This window comes from Zalophus californianus, chromosome 4 (assembly GCF_009762305.2).
Source record: "Zalophus californianus isolate mZalCal1 chromosome 4, mZalCal1.pri.v2, whole genome shotgun sequence".
Classification (NCBI taxonomy): domain Eukaryota; kingdom Metazoa; phylum Chordata; class Mammalia; order Carnivora; family Otariidae; genus Zalophus; species Zalophus californianus.
In genome coordinates this window covers 41,667,080-41,679,267 of record NC_045598.1, presented here as the reverse complement: position 1 = coordinate 41,679,267, position 12,188 = coordinate 41,667,080, and the positions used below count along the sequence as shown (strand labels likewise).

General features: G+C 39.9%; 1 protein-coding gene across 2 annotated transcripts in view; it reads right to left on the bottom strand.

Moving 5' to 3' along the window:
* ZFYVE9 (zinc finger FYVE-type containing 9) overlaps positions 1–11,809 on the bottom strand; it is a 184,828-nt gene extending 173,019 nt beyond the window's left edge. For both annotated transcript variants that reach the window (XM_027577103.1, XM_027577110.1), the window contains exon 1: positions 11,682–11,809. The gene's annotated coding sequence lies outside the window, so the exon portion shown is untranslated. The remainder of the gene's footprint in view (positions 1–11,681) is intronic.
* Positions 11,810–12,188: the final 379 nt, after the last annotated feature.

The following is a 12,188-nucleotide window of genomic DNA, read 5'->3' as shown; positions in this document are numbered from 1 at the left end:
TGGCTGGCTCATTTGGTGGGGCATGAGACTCTTCATCTCAGAGCTATGAGTTCGAGCTCCACATGGGTATAGAGATTACTTTAAAAATAAAATATTAAAATGAGAGAGAGAGAGAAGTCCATGGAACCCTGCAAGAACTGCTTTCAGAAAATGTTTGGAGACCTACATCCAGCAACATGAGAAACAGACTGTGGCAATTACTTGGATATCCCTTCAAGAAAGAATTTGCATTAAAAAAAAAAGAAGAGGGGCATCTGGGTAGCTCAGGTGGTTAAGCGTCCAACTCTTGATCTCAGCTCAGGTCTTGATCTCAGGGTCATGAGTTCAAGCCCTGCGTTTATAAAAATAAAAAAAAATAAATGAAGAAAGAATTTGCATTTAGGTGCAAGGAGACAGTTAGCTAACAGCCTTCAGCTGCTCATCTTGGTTTTCCAGTTGAGGCCAGACTCTTCTGGGGCAGCTCCTAGCCAGTGACTAAACATGGTGGGTATACTAGAACCTGGCCATTTCTTCCCAATGCAGAACTCCTCTAACAGGTGATTTTTGCTCTGGAGCTCCCTGTTGCATTGGCTGAGTTTTGTTGTTGTTTTAATCTGTATCACAGACTGAGGCTCTTGTAGGTCAGTTCAGCTTGGACTCCCTTTCCTTTCACTACATTATCTACTCCCCCATTGCATTATCTACTCCCCATAAAATCTCTTGCACTAACTGCATCTCAGTATCTGCTTCCCAAGGGACCAAACCAACATATTACATAATTAGCTCTTTTATGAATCATTTCATTTAACTAAGGTATTACTGCTAGTCCCATCTCACAGATGAGAAAACTGGGGCACAGAGAAGTTAACTAACTCACCCAAGATCACACAGCAAAAACAGAACTAATATTTGAACTCAGGCAGTCTGATTCCAAAGCCTGAGCTTTTAATCACTATGCTAGCCAAGGCACCTCAAGATATTAAGATGAGAGTAATTATTTATTTTACATAATTTTAGGAAGCAAAAGGATAGATATTACCGAGAAAAAGCACTTAACCTAAATATAGAAGAATTTTTTCTAATAATTATCAATAACGAACAACAGAAGAGGTGCTTCAGGAAGTAATCAGGGCCTATCACCTGAGGGTTGAAATAGTCATGGATAGTGTGAGAAGCTTTATAAAACAGATAAAAGTTCACCTAAATCAGTAAAAAATGTACTGCTAAGCATTATGTGGAAAAAATGGTTCCCCAGCCAATAAACTGGGTAATATACTGCTGAACAAAGTTAAACCAGTTTCTTTACTTTTACTCAATATTTTTTAAAAAGATTTTATATATTTATTTGACGGAGAGAGACACAGCGAGAGAGGGCACACAAGCAGGGGAGTGGGAGTGGGAAAAGCAGGCTTTCCTGCGGAGCAAGGAGCCCGATGCAGGGCTCGATCCCAGGACCCTGGGATCACGACCTGAGCCGAAGGCAGACGCTTAACGACTGAGCCACCCAGGTGCCCTATTCCTCAATTTTTAAAACACTAAAGTGTATTTATAAATCTCTATCTGAGGGATACAGTATATTGAAAAACCCAAACTTATTTGACTAAAGAACACTTCCTTGCTCCTGGCCTAGGATGATTTAGTTCCAAAATCAAAATTCACTGATCAAAGTCTCCAGAAGCTAATAAGGAAAAGAATGACAATTTTCTAGCTGGTTAACAATTTTCCAACTAGCCAAAACATCACCTATCTATCTATATGTCAAAATAAGCACCTCTAGGGGCACCTGGGTGGCTCAGTCAGTTAAGTGTCTGCCTTTGGCTCAGGTCATGATCTCAGAGTCCTGGGATCGAGCCCTGCATCGAGCTCCCTGCTTGGATGGGGAGCCTGCTTCTCCCTCTCTCTCTGTTGCTCCTTCTGCTTGTTCTCTCTGTCAAATAAATAAATATTAAAAATAAATAAATAAAAAATAAGCATCTCTAATACCTTAAGGGTAGAAAGGCTATATAAAAGTTTTGTCACTAAAATGCATTTCATTTTTTTAATGCAAAACATGCCCTTCTTTGCTTTATCAATAAATCTCTAAAGATCTACAATAATGGGTTCACATTTTAATTACTGAATTCTCACTTTATGAGCAATACGAAAGCTTTATTTCAAGTCTGCTACTGGTGACCTGGTTATTTTCATATAACACAGCTCTAGATGCTTTTTTCTCAAACACATATATACTATCACAAGAAAGGACAGAAGAATGGGGGTAACAGGGAGGAAAGAGGCATCAGTTAAAACTACTCATCCGGCTAATTCCCAAAGTTTCTGTGTTTTTATTTAGAAATATATTCTCTTTACTTATTACAGGGGAAATGTCTATGTAAATTACAATCCCTTGTTTTAATTCTCCTATTTTCCTTGGCCCATTGCCGCCTATTCTTTTTCTCCATTAATGATACTATCACCACTGCCTGGAGCTGTCCATATGCCATCTATCTTTTCATTTAGTTCTTTGGAAATTTGAATGGAATATTAAATGTGGAAGGGGCATTAACATCTAGTCCACCACTCATTTTCAGATCATAGAAATGAAGCCCGGAGATCAGTTATTTTTCTAATAATAGCAAAGCAGTCATTTATCTATTTCAAAAATACATATATGAAAGCTGAAATTCCCAAAATACATGCATATACACTTTTTTTTTTTTTGAGAGAGAGCGAGCACAGAAGGGGGCAGAGGGAGAGGAAGAGAAAGAACCCCATTCAGGGCTCAATCTCAGGACCCCAAGATCACCACTGGAGGAGAAAACAAGAGTAAGAACCCAAGCCAACTGAGCCACCCAGGCACCCCACATCTTTTTCTCATACAAAATGCTACATGCCAGTAGTATATTTTATTTTTTTTAAAGATTTTATTTATTTATTTGTCAGAAAGAGAGACAGAGCACAAGCAGGAGAGCGGCAGGCAAAGGGAGAAGCAGGCTCCCCGCTGAGCAGGGAGCCCGATGCGGGACTCAATCCCAGGATCCTGGGATCATGACCTGAGCCGAAGGCAGCCGCTTAACCAACTGAGCCACCCAGGCATCCTGCCAGTAGTATACTTTAAAGGCAAATACCACCGAAGTCAACCAACTAAAGTTGAGCTCTCCTAATATACTTCCTAAAGCACTATGAAAAAAAAATTTTTTAAGAGGGAGAGGGACAGAGGGGGAGAGAGAGAACCCCACGCAGACTCCCCGCTGAGCACAGAGCCCAACTCTGGCCTCGATCTCAGGACCCTAAGATCATGACCTGAGCTGAAATCAAGAGTCGGACACTTAACCAACTGAGCCACCCAGATACCCCTGGAATATCTTAAGATAAAACAAATACAAAACACATGGAGAGGTTCACATGACGAAAAAGAGTGTAGACTTTGTAGTCAGAGACATACGGTTTGAATCATGGATGTGGGCTTAGGAAAGTCAATAAAAATCTCCATGCCACAGTTCCCTTAGTTATAAAACGTGCATGACACTATGAATATTACAGGGTCATTTTAAGAATTAGAAATAACATATGTGAAACACCTACCAGAAAGATAGCACACAGTGGTCAAAATTTTTATATTATACAAATAAGTAACAGAAGGTAAAAGAAATCAAGGAAAACTCCATAAACCTGGAATCTTTGGGGGGGGCCCCTCTATGCCCAGCATGGAGCCCAATGCAGGGTTTGAACTCATAACCCTGGGATGAGGACCTGAGCTGAGAACAAGAGTCTGGCGCTTAACGGACTGAGCCACCTAGGCACCCCAAACCTGGAATGTTTAAAGGACTGGATAGTGGGGCATGCAGAAACAGAAAGTGAGGCACGATGATGCTGGAACCAAATCATGAAGGACCGTACCAGATTAAAGAATCTAAACCTTGCTTTTTATTTAACAACTGATAATTTATTAAAGAGGTTGATTTAAGTATCTGCAATAGTGACTTAACATTGACTCCTGGCTCAATACTGATGAAAGTAATCTGTTTAACAGTCTCACAAGGACTCTGCAAATCAATGAGTCACTTGTAGATCCCTATCTGAAAACAATCCCAAATCTTAGCACCCTCACCACAAGGAAGTTTTTCTTGTAGTGATTCTCAGAGTCTTGGTGGGCATCAGAACTGGTCCTTCCACTTTGAGATTCTTTTCCTTTGAACCTCTGATAAGTCAGCACATAACTTCTCCAAATACTTTAGGTTGCAGCTGGTTAGTCCTAATTCGATGAATCACCACCTCTGGTTCCATGGGTGCCTTCCCGATGTCTTTAAAAGCCATGGCTGTGGCGGAGTGCAGCTTCCTGACCGACTTGTTCCTTGGCGAAAGCAAGCGAACAGTGGTGAGTCAGGAGCAGGAGCGGGGCGCTCAGAGCTGTAGCTGCAACAGCATCTTCCTCCCAATAGCACCTACTTTTTTAGACATTGAGCAGAACCTTCCAAGAATGACCTCACAATAATCTCAAACATAGTTTACTTCAGCTACTAATTAAAAACAAAAATGGGGCACCTGGGTGGTTCAGTCGGTTAAGCGTCTGCCTTTGGCGGCTCAGGTCATAATACCAGGGTCCTGGGATCCAGCGGGTATCTGGCTCCCTGCTCAGAGGGGAGTCTGCTTCTCCCTCTCCCTCTGCCCCGCTCCGTCTCCCCACCCTCCCAAACCCCCCTCATGTTCGTGGTCTCTCTCTCTCTCTCAAATAAATAAAATAAAATAAAAATACAAAAACACCTACAGGCAGTTATATCACCAGAATCACAAAAAGGTCTAGACGATGTATTTTTAAGTTTTAAGGTTTTTCTCAAACTGGCAGTGTTTTGCTTCAACTACTTTTTAAGGGTTGTTTCCCTTGTTCAACTGAAAATGAAAAATGGAGACTAAAATTTACATAAACCCTGACAATGTTTCCACAAAAATTTTTAAACTGCTTGCTCTTTATTTTAGTAATAAGAATTTTGAGAGAGCTATGTTCTGCTTAGATATAATAACAAAAACATATACCATTTACTTTTTCTTCATTTTAATAAACTCTGGCAGATAAACTACCAAACTAACCACAAAAGGTTAGAAAAGAACCAAATTACAGGGGCACCTGGCTGTCTCAATCCACAGAGCATGCAACTCTTGATCTCAGGGTTGTGAGTTTGAGCCCCACCTTGTGTGTAGAGATTACTTAAAAATAAAATCTTAAAAAAAAAAAAAAAAAAAAACTTGGGCGCCTGGGTGGCTCAGTTGGTTGGGCGACTGCCTTCAGCTCAGGTCATGATCCTGGAGTCCTGGGATCGAGTCCCACATCGGGCTCCCTGCTCAGCGGGGAGTCTGCTTCTCCCTCTGACCCTCTTCCCTCTCGTGCTCTCTCTCATTCTCTCTCTCAAATAAATGAATAAAATCTTAAAAAAAAAAACTTAAAAAAGAACCATATTACAAACAGAAATGCATACCTCTTCATTAATCCTAGTTCAAAAGGCTCCAGAACTATTGTTTTTGGTAATTTTCTATAGAAACTATGACATTCAAAACAACTAAAAGACTGTATAACAAACCAGTGAGGCCTTTTAGCTCACTCAGTTGAAAGACCTGAAAGTGATCCTAATCAGGTGGGAAAATACTGTGGGTGATCCACTGCATGTAGAATGAAGGTTCAAAACTTGCACTTTGTTTGCTCAAACAATAGTTCCTTGCAGTATTTCCTAACTAGTTTGAAAAAAGCTTTAGAAACATTAGCAAGTCATTATTGCTGACTTTAAACTGTGTCCTACAAAACCTCATAGAAAAGCTTTAATATCTTGAATGGGAACAAACAATAGCAGACTATGCTATGTATAAAAATAAAGAATAGGGGCACTTGGCTGGCTCAGTCCGTGGAGCATGTGACTCTTAAACTTGGGGTTTTAGGTCTGAGCCCCACATTGGGTGTAGAGATTACTTAAAATCCTTGGGGGGAAAAAGAATAAAGAACAATGACTCAACTGTATTTATACAGAATTACATATCATGGAGAGGTAATGGCAATCCTTAAAATCTGTCAGACCTCACTGCTTAGAAATGTTAATGGGTAAACAATGCATTGGACTCTATCTTTTTAGAAATTTTTAGCAATTAAAGGAAAACTAATCCTAATGTTTACAATTGCCTTTTGTTAAGGAATATTCTTAGAAGACAACCTTTCAGTTGGAAATCCCCATACCACTAACCCCATTACCACCCAAAGTGGTTAACTAGTTCTGTCGAGTTCACTGTTTACTAAACAGGAAACTAGAAAGTTCACAGCTTTTATCCTCAAGGTAAAAAAGACTCCATATTATCAAAGAATCTGGCAATTTATCTGCAAGTAAAAGCTTCAACAATTTACCTAATGACTCTAAATGGAAGTTATAATCCTCAAATAGAGCATTAACTTACCACTTCACACCCACTAGGATGGCTCTAATCAAAAAGATAGTAACAAGGGTTGGTGAGGATGTGCAGAAACTGGAACCCTCTTACACTGCTGGTGGGAATGTAAAATGGTGCTGGTCCTCGAAAAGATTCGAACAAAGCCCTGGCAATATAACACTAGGTATGTACCCAAAAGAAAGGAAAACATTTGTACATTAAATGTTCATAGCAATATTATTCATAACAGCCAAAAAGAAAAAAATAACCCAAACTGACAAAGGGATAAATAAAATCTGGTATATCCATATAATGGAATATCATTCGGCAGTATAAAGAAATGAAGTACTGATACATGATACAACATGGACAAACCCTGAAAACATTATGTTAAAAGAAAGAAACCAGTCACATATCCTATGATTCCATTTATATGAAATGTCCAGAACCGATAGGTAAATCCATATAGGGCAGAAAGCACATCAGTGGTTGCCTAGGGCTAGGTAGATTGGGAGGAAACAGGAAGTGGATTTCTTTTTGGAGTGATGAAAATGTGTAAAATTTGATGGTGGTGATATCTGCATAATTCTGAGTATCCTAACAGCACTGAACTGTACACTTTAAATGGATGGTATCTGAACTATATCTCAATAAAGCTGTTATTTTAAAAAAAGAGCCTTACCTAATATTTTAAATTTAACTGAAATACATGTGTTCTTCACTTCACATCTTAAAGTTAATATTATTTCTCTAAAGTAAATATTATTTCAAATAGCCAGGAGAACCCAGGACTGAAAATACCCAAACTTTTCCTAATTAATGAAAAATTCTAGACTCATTTTACCATTTCCTTAGGTCTTATTTCCTAAGACTCCTTCCCTCAAAAGATACTAAATTTTCATTTAAGCTTATTTAATCCTGAAAACCTAGGGCATTGATTTACTACTTCTGTATTTTAAAAAATGCAACAGAACTACCATCATAGATATTAAGTCACATATCCTTAAGGATACATTATCATAAACAATCAGAAAAAAGATAAATCACTATAGAATTATCAACTAAAGAAACTGTTATAGTCCAAAGCCTAGAGCCACAAAAGCATTTTTTAAGCTTAATTAGACAAATGTAAGGATTTTCAACTAAAAGATAATTTATAGGAAAAAAACTAAGATTTTTATAAATAGTTCTCTAATATAAAATCCCAAATGCCTCAAGATACCCATCAACACACATTAAGTTCTCCTTTTCCCTTGCCTAATATGAACCCAGTAACTTTTTCTTGATTTCAATGTGTCCACAGAGATTTCCTCATCTTTACCTTATTTTATTAAAAGCTGTCAAGAAATATTTCATAAGTATAAAACATTATACACTGTTCTCATTTTTCCAACAGTTCAGTTCTATAAATGGGCTATTTATATTAAAAGAAAAACATTTTAAGTACCACTTAATCTGTAAAATAGGAAATATTTTATAAATAGCATTTTTGAATTGTTTTAATTAAATGACATTTATTTATAAAGCATAAAGCATTCCACTAACTACACCATTAAAATACTAACTCTACTGATACCATGGTTTCTCCTTAATTTAGCAATCTCTAATAGTTCAAAATTAATCATACTGATTTTATTTCCTAGTTGTAAACTGTATTAATAATGATCTTTCAAGTTCTTTCAAACAGAAGTAAACAAGAAGCATATTTTCCACTTTCAGGGTAATAGTGATTTACCAGGACTCATGGGACTGAATTGCAGCTCTGATTTATTCATTATATCATTTAATCATCACAATAATCCTATGAGTTATTAAAGCTTCATTTTACAGAATAACTGAAGCATAAAGGGGATAGAAAATTTGTCCAGGGTCCTCCAGGGTATAAGACTGAATCCCATATCTGACAGTTATAAAAATCTACATCTAATCTACTATAGTTTGTAAGGAAAAGTCTGTTTTGAAAACCCTTCAATTTTTAAATAATGTAAGTTTAATAAATTGATACTGTTTTTGAAAACTAAGTATATGAACTATTTTTATTCAATAACTGCATCTACTTGTTGATTATTATACACTAAGAATGTTGCTCTATATAACGCAAGTCAGGTACACCCAAGTAAAATAAAAAATCATGTAAAAGTCTGAAAATGAGTAATGGAAAATGAATAAAACTCCAACAATGTAATTAGTGTACCCTATACATAGAGAATAGCTCATTTATTCAGTAAAAATGAAATGGGAAATATGTATAATCACGAGCAAAATTGTTTTCTATCAAAAATTTTTAAGAATTCTAAAAGTAGATTCTAGTCTCTAAAAAAATTAAAGCTACCATGCTTTAAGTCACATAGAAATTCTAAACCTTAATTTTTGTTTTTGTTTCTCCCAAAAGAAGGAATGGATGTGAACATTTATTGGGCACCTTCTAAGAGATCCTGAGCTAATTGCTTTTTATTATTTTTATCTCATGGAACCAGTTCTACTTCTCTGTGATGGGAACTATTACTCCAATTATTACTACATACGAATCAACTCAGGATCTAAATGTCGCATTGTTCTAAAAGTTGTAATAAAAATTCCTGCCCACATCTGACTCCATACTCTGCACCACGTCATGCAGTTAACAACCATAAAACACCACACACACACACACACACACATACACACACACACCCCATCCTTTAGGAACATAAGAATTTAAGTTAAAATCCAGGCAATTATCTTTTAAACAAGATTTGTGCCTTGCAACTTGTCTGTGGCCAGCACATAACAGGTGCCAAATAAAAGTTTACTGAATGGGATGAACACTGGTAGAAATGGGATCATCTTCATTCATTCTAAGGGAGTTAATATACAACTATTGCTTACCAGGCAACATATACAACTTTCTCCTTACAGAATAAAACACTGAATCAGGAACTGGAAGAGAAGGGAATGACCACATATAAAAAATTACTAATATTCTTAAAAGGTAAGCTATTGGATTAAACATTAGAAGCCTTAAAGAGAGATCCAGCATATTCAACTCAATTACCAACTCTTGTCTGACGCTGCCTTGTAAGAGTTAAACATGTTCTGCTTCCACAGTTGGCTAGTTGCTAGCAGAGACCACTGTCATTTTTGTGTTTCCTAGAACACCAAAGACAGGACCTGACACTTAATAGCTAAAATTTTATAAGATCTTCTACAAATTACAAAACCTGTTCAGATGAATTAACCCTAAAAGCCTTGCAAGGCAAGTATAATATCTATCTACATTTTATAAACAAATGACTTCAAAGTCCAAGGAGAGATTAAGTGCAAGATAAGTGGCCAGGTATCCTTCTATAATACCACAGTTACCAGAAAAGGCTCTCAATATATGTTAAAGGGTATTTCAAGGGATAGCTGATTCAATTTTCTTTCTAAGATTGTAAACACCATTATCTGTTGCTATGAGAAATGATTGTATTGCCACTTAAGATTGATAGCTTTGCTAGAAAAGATACTGTCTTTAGGCTTGACAAAGTTAGTTAACTTTTAACTTATTAGATGGTAATTCTCAAACTTTAGTAGGAGTAAAAATCAGGAAGCTTGATAAAAATAAAGATCCTTGGGCCACCATTATCACTAGAAATTCTGATTCAAAGTACCAGGAATCTGCAAATTTTAACAAGCACTTTCAGCTGATTTTAATGACGGTAGACTTCAGAGACACATTAAAAACTGAACTAGACTTTTGAAACTTAAATCTCCCCAATTTTTTTTTATCAAGCCAGTTTTCTACAGTTATAAATATTTAAGCAAAATCTTACAAAAACAATCCAAGGCTACTCCATCTAACAGGATAGGTCCTCAAAAATGTTTACTACACCAAACCTCCCTAGACCTCATGAGCTCTCAAGTCAGAGGTCTTTTAGTTACCCATGTTACTCTAAGTCGATGAATTCAACTATGACCACAATGTAATTTAGTACAACATTTTTATAAGTCTTACACAAATGACTGGGTGTTAAACAGTAAAAGGGAACAGTTAACTCTGAACCTAAGAGAAATAATAATTAAATCATAATAATTTGATTAATAAAGTAATCATAAATCAATAATTTTTAAATCACCAATAGTGCAAGCCCATTTAAAACTTTAAATGACCATCAAAATGTACTAATTATAAAATTATGGGTGACTTTTCCCTCACTATTAAATATTTATTGAGTTGACACAGTACCTTTCTGTACTTTTCAAATTTTCTACAGTAAGCATATTTATTTTATTCATGATTATAAAAGTTTTAGAAGTACTTATTAATCCTACAACCTTCACATACATAATAGGAAAACAAGAATAATCTGTAACCACATTTATCATAAACCATAAACACCCAAACACCTGACTTAAGGTATCAAACTGTAATCATCCCTTTTTTTCCACATTAATACCAGAACATATCACTTAACCTCCAAAATTTAGACTATGTCCCACTTCCATCAGGTATCTGTTATTAGAATAGTAAGCACGACTTCTTAAAATCCTCTTGTCATCCGTTCTGTGGATCTATTTAGGTAGAACATTTTTGTACCAAGAACTGAGGCATTAAAATATTTACACTCTCTTATTAGGGAGAAGGGGGAAAGACCACTGTAAAATATACATATATATAGTATTTATGTAGGAAACTTGGCGCAAAGACAGAATGGGGCTTTCTCCAAGCCGGACCACTCTTAGAGGCAAAATGTAATGTAATAGAAAGCGGCGGGGATGAGCCACGGGCAGGTGATGAAATTTCAGCTCAAATAAAACGCAAACGGTTGTTTTCAACGCACTCAGATCGGTGAATGACACTCGCGAGTACTGGGGGCTCTCAGGGCCCCGCACTTTCCGCACTCCAATTCTCACCAGCCCTCCCGCCCCTCCCCCCGGGACTCTGCGGGACTCGGTATGGGGCGCGGAAAAGCCTAGGCTGTTTGCAAACAGGCGTCCTCTGCCTCCCTCTAGGATGTACGTGCCGGGCCCGGGATGAGGGGCTGCGCTCGGCCCGGGCCCGGGGCCAACCTGAAGGGTGCCAGTGCCCCCGCCAACACCCCAGCTCCACACACCGGGCCGCGCCGGAACCGAGGCCAGGGCGAGGGCTTCCCGGCGGCGCGGGGCCTAGTCGCCCCCCACGCGCCTCCCGCCTCCCGGGGGACGCGGAGAAGGGTTGAGGGCCCAGAGCCGCGGGGTGGGGGAGGCGGCCGCAGCAGCAGGACGCCCCGTCCGCCCGGCCCGAGGGCTGCTGCCAGGGCCCTTCCCCGCGGCGGAAGGCCAAAGAGCCCGGGACCGCGCGGCGCCACACTCACCTCGAGCAGCGGCCGCCGCCGCCACAGCATGGCCGAGGGGGTCGTCCCTGAGTCGACAGCCTCCTCCAGAGGGCACCGGCGCGGCCCCAGGCGCCGCCGCGAAGCCTCCCGCTCTTGAAGGGGTTGTGGTCGCCGCTGCTACTGAGGCCCAGCGCCCGCCGAGCCTCATCGGGCTCACGGGCCGCCGCAGCCACGCGGTTCCCGGAGGAGCGCCGCTGAACCGGGCCGGGGGCGCAAGGCTGCGGCGGGACGACCGAGGTGCTGCAGGCGGGGATCCTCCGCGAAGCCTCCAGCGTCGCCGTGGCCGCTCCTGCCGCCGGCGCCGCTGGGCCACAGCGCCCCCTGGACCCCACGCCCGGCTACGGCGCCGGGACTGCGGCGGCCGCCCGGGCACGAGCCGCAGGGAACGCGGGGGAGCGTGGCCTGGGGATGGCGGGGGCTCAGCGCTAGCCCGCTGCCCTCGGCCCGCCCCCGACAATGCCTCCCGGGAGGCGGAAGCCCCTCGAT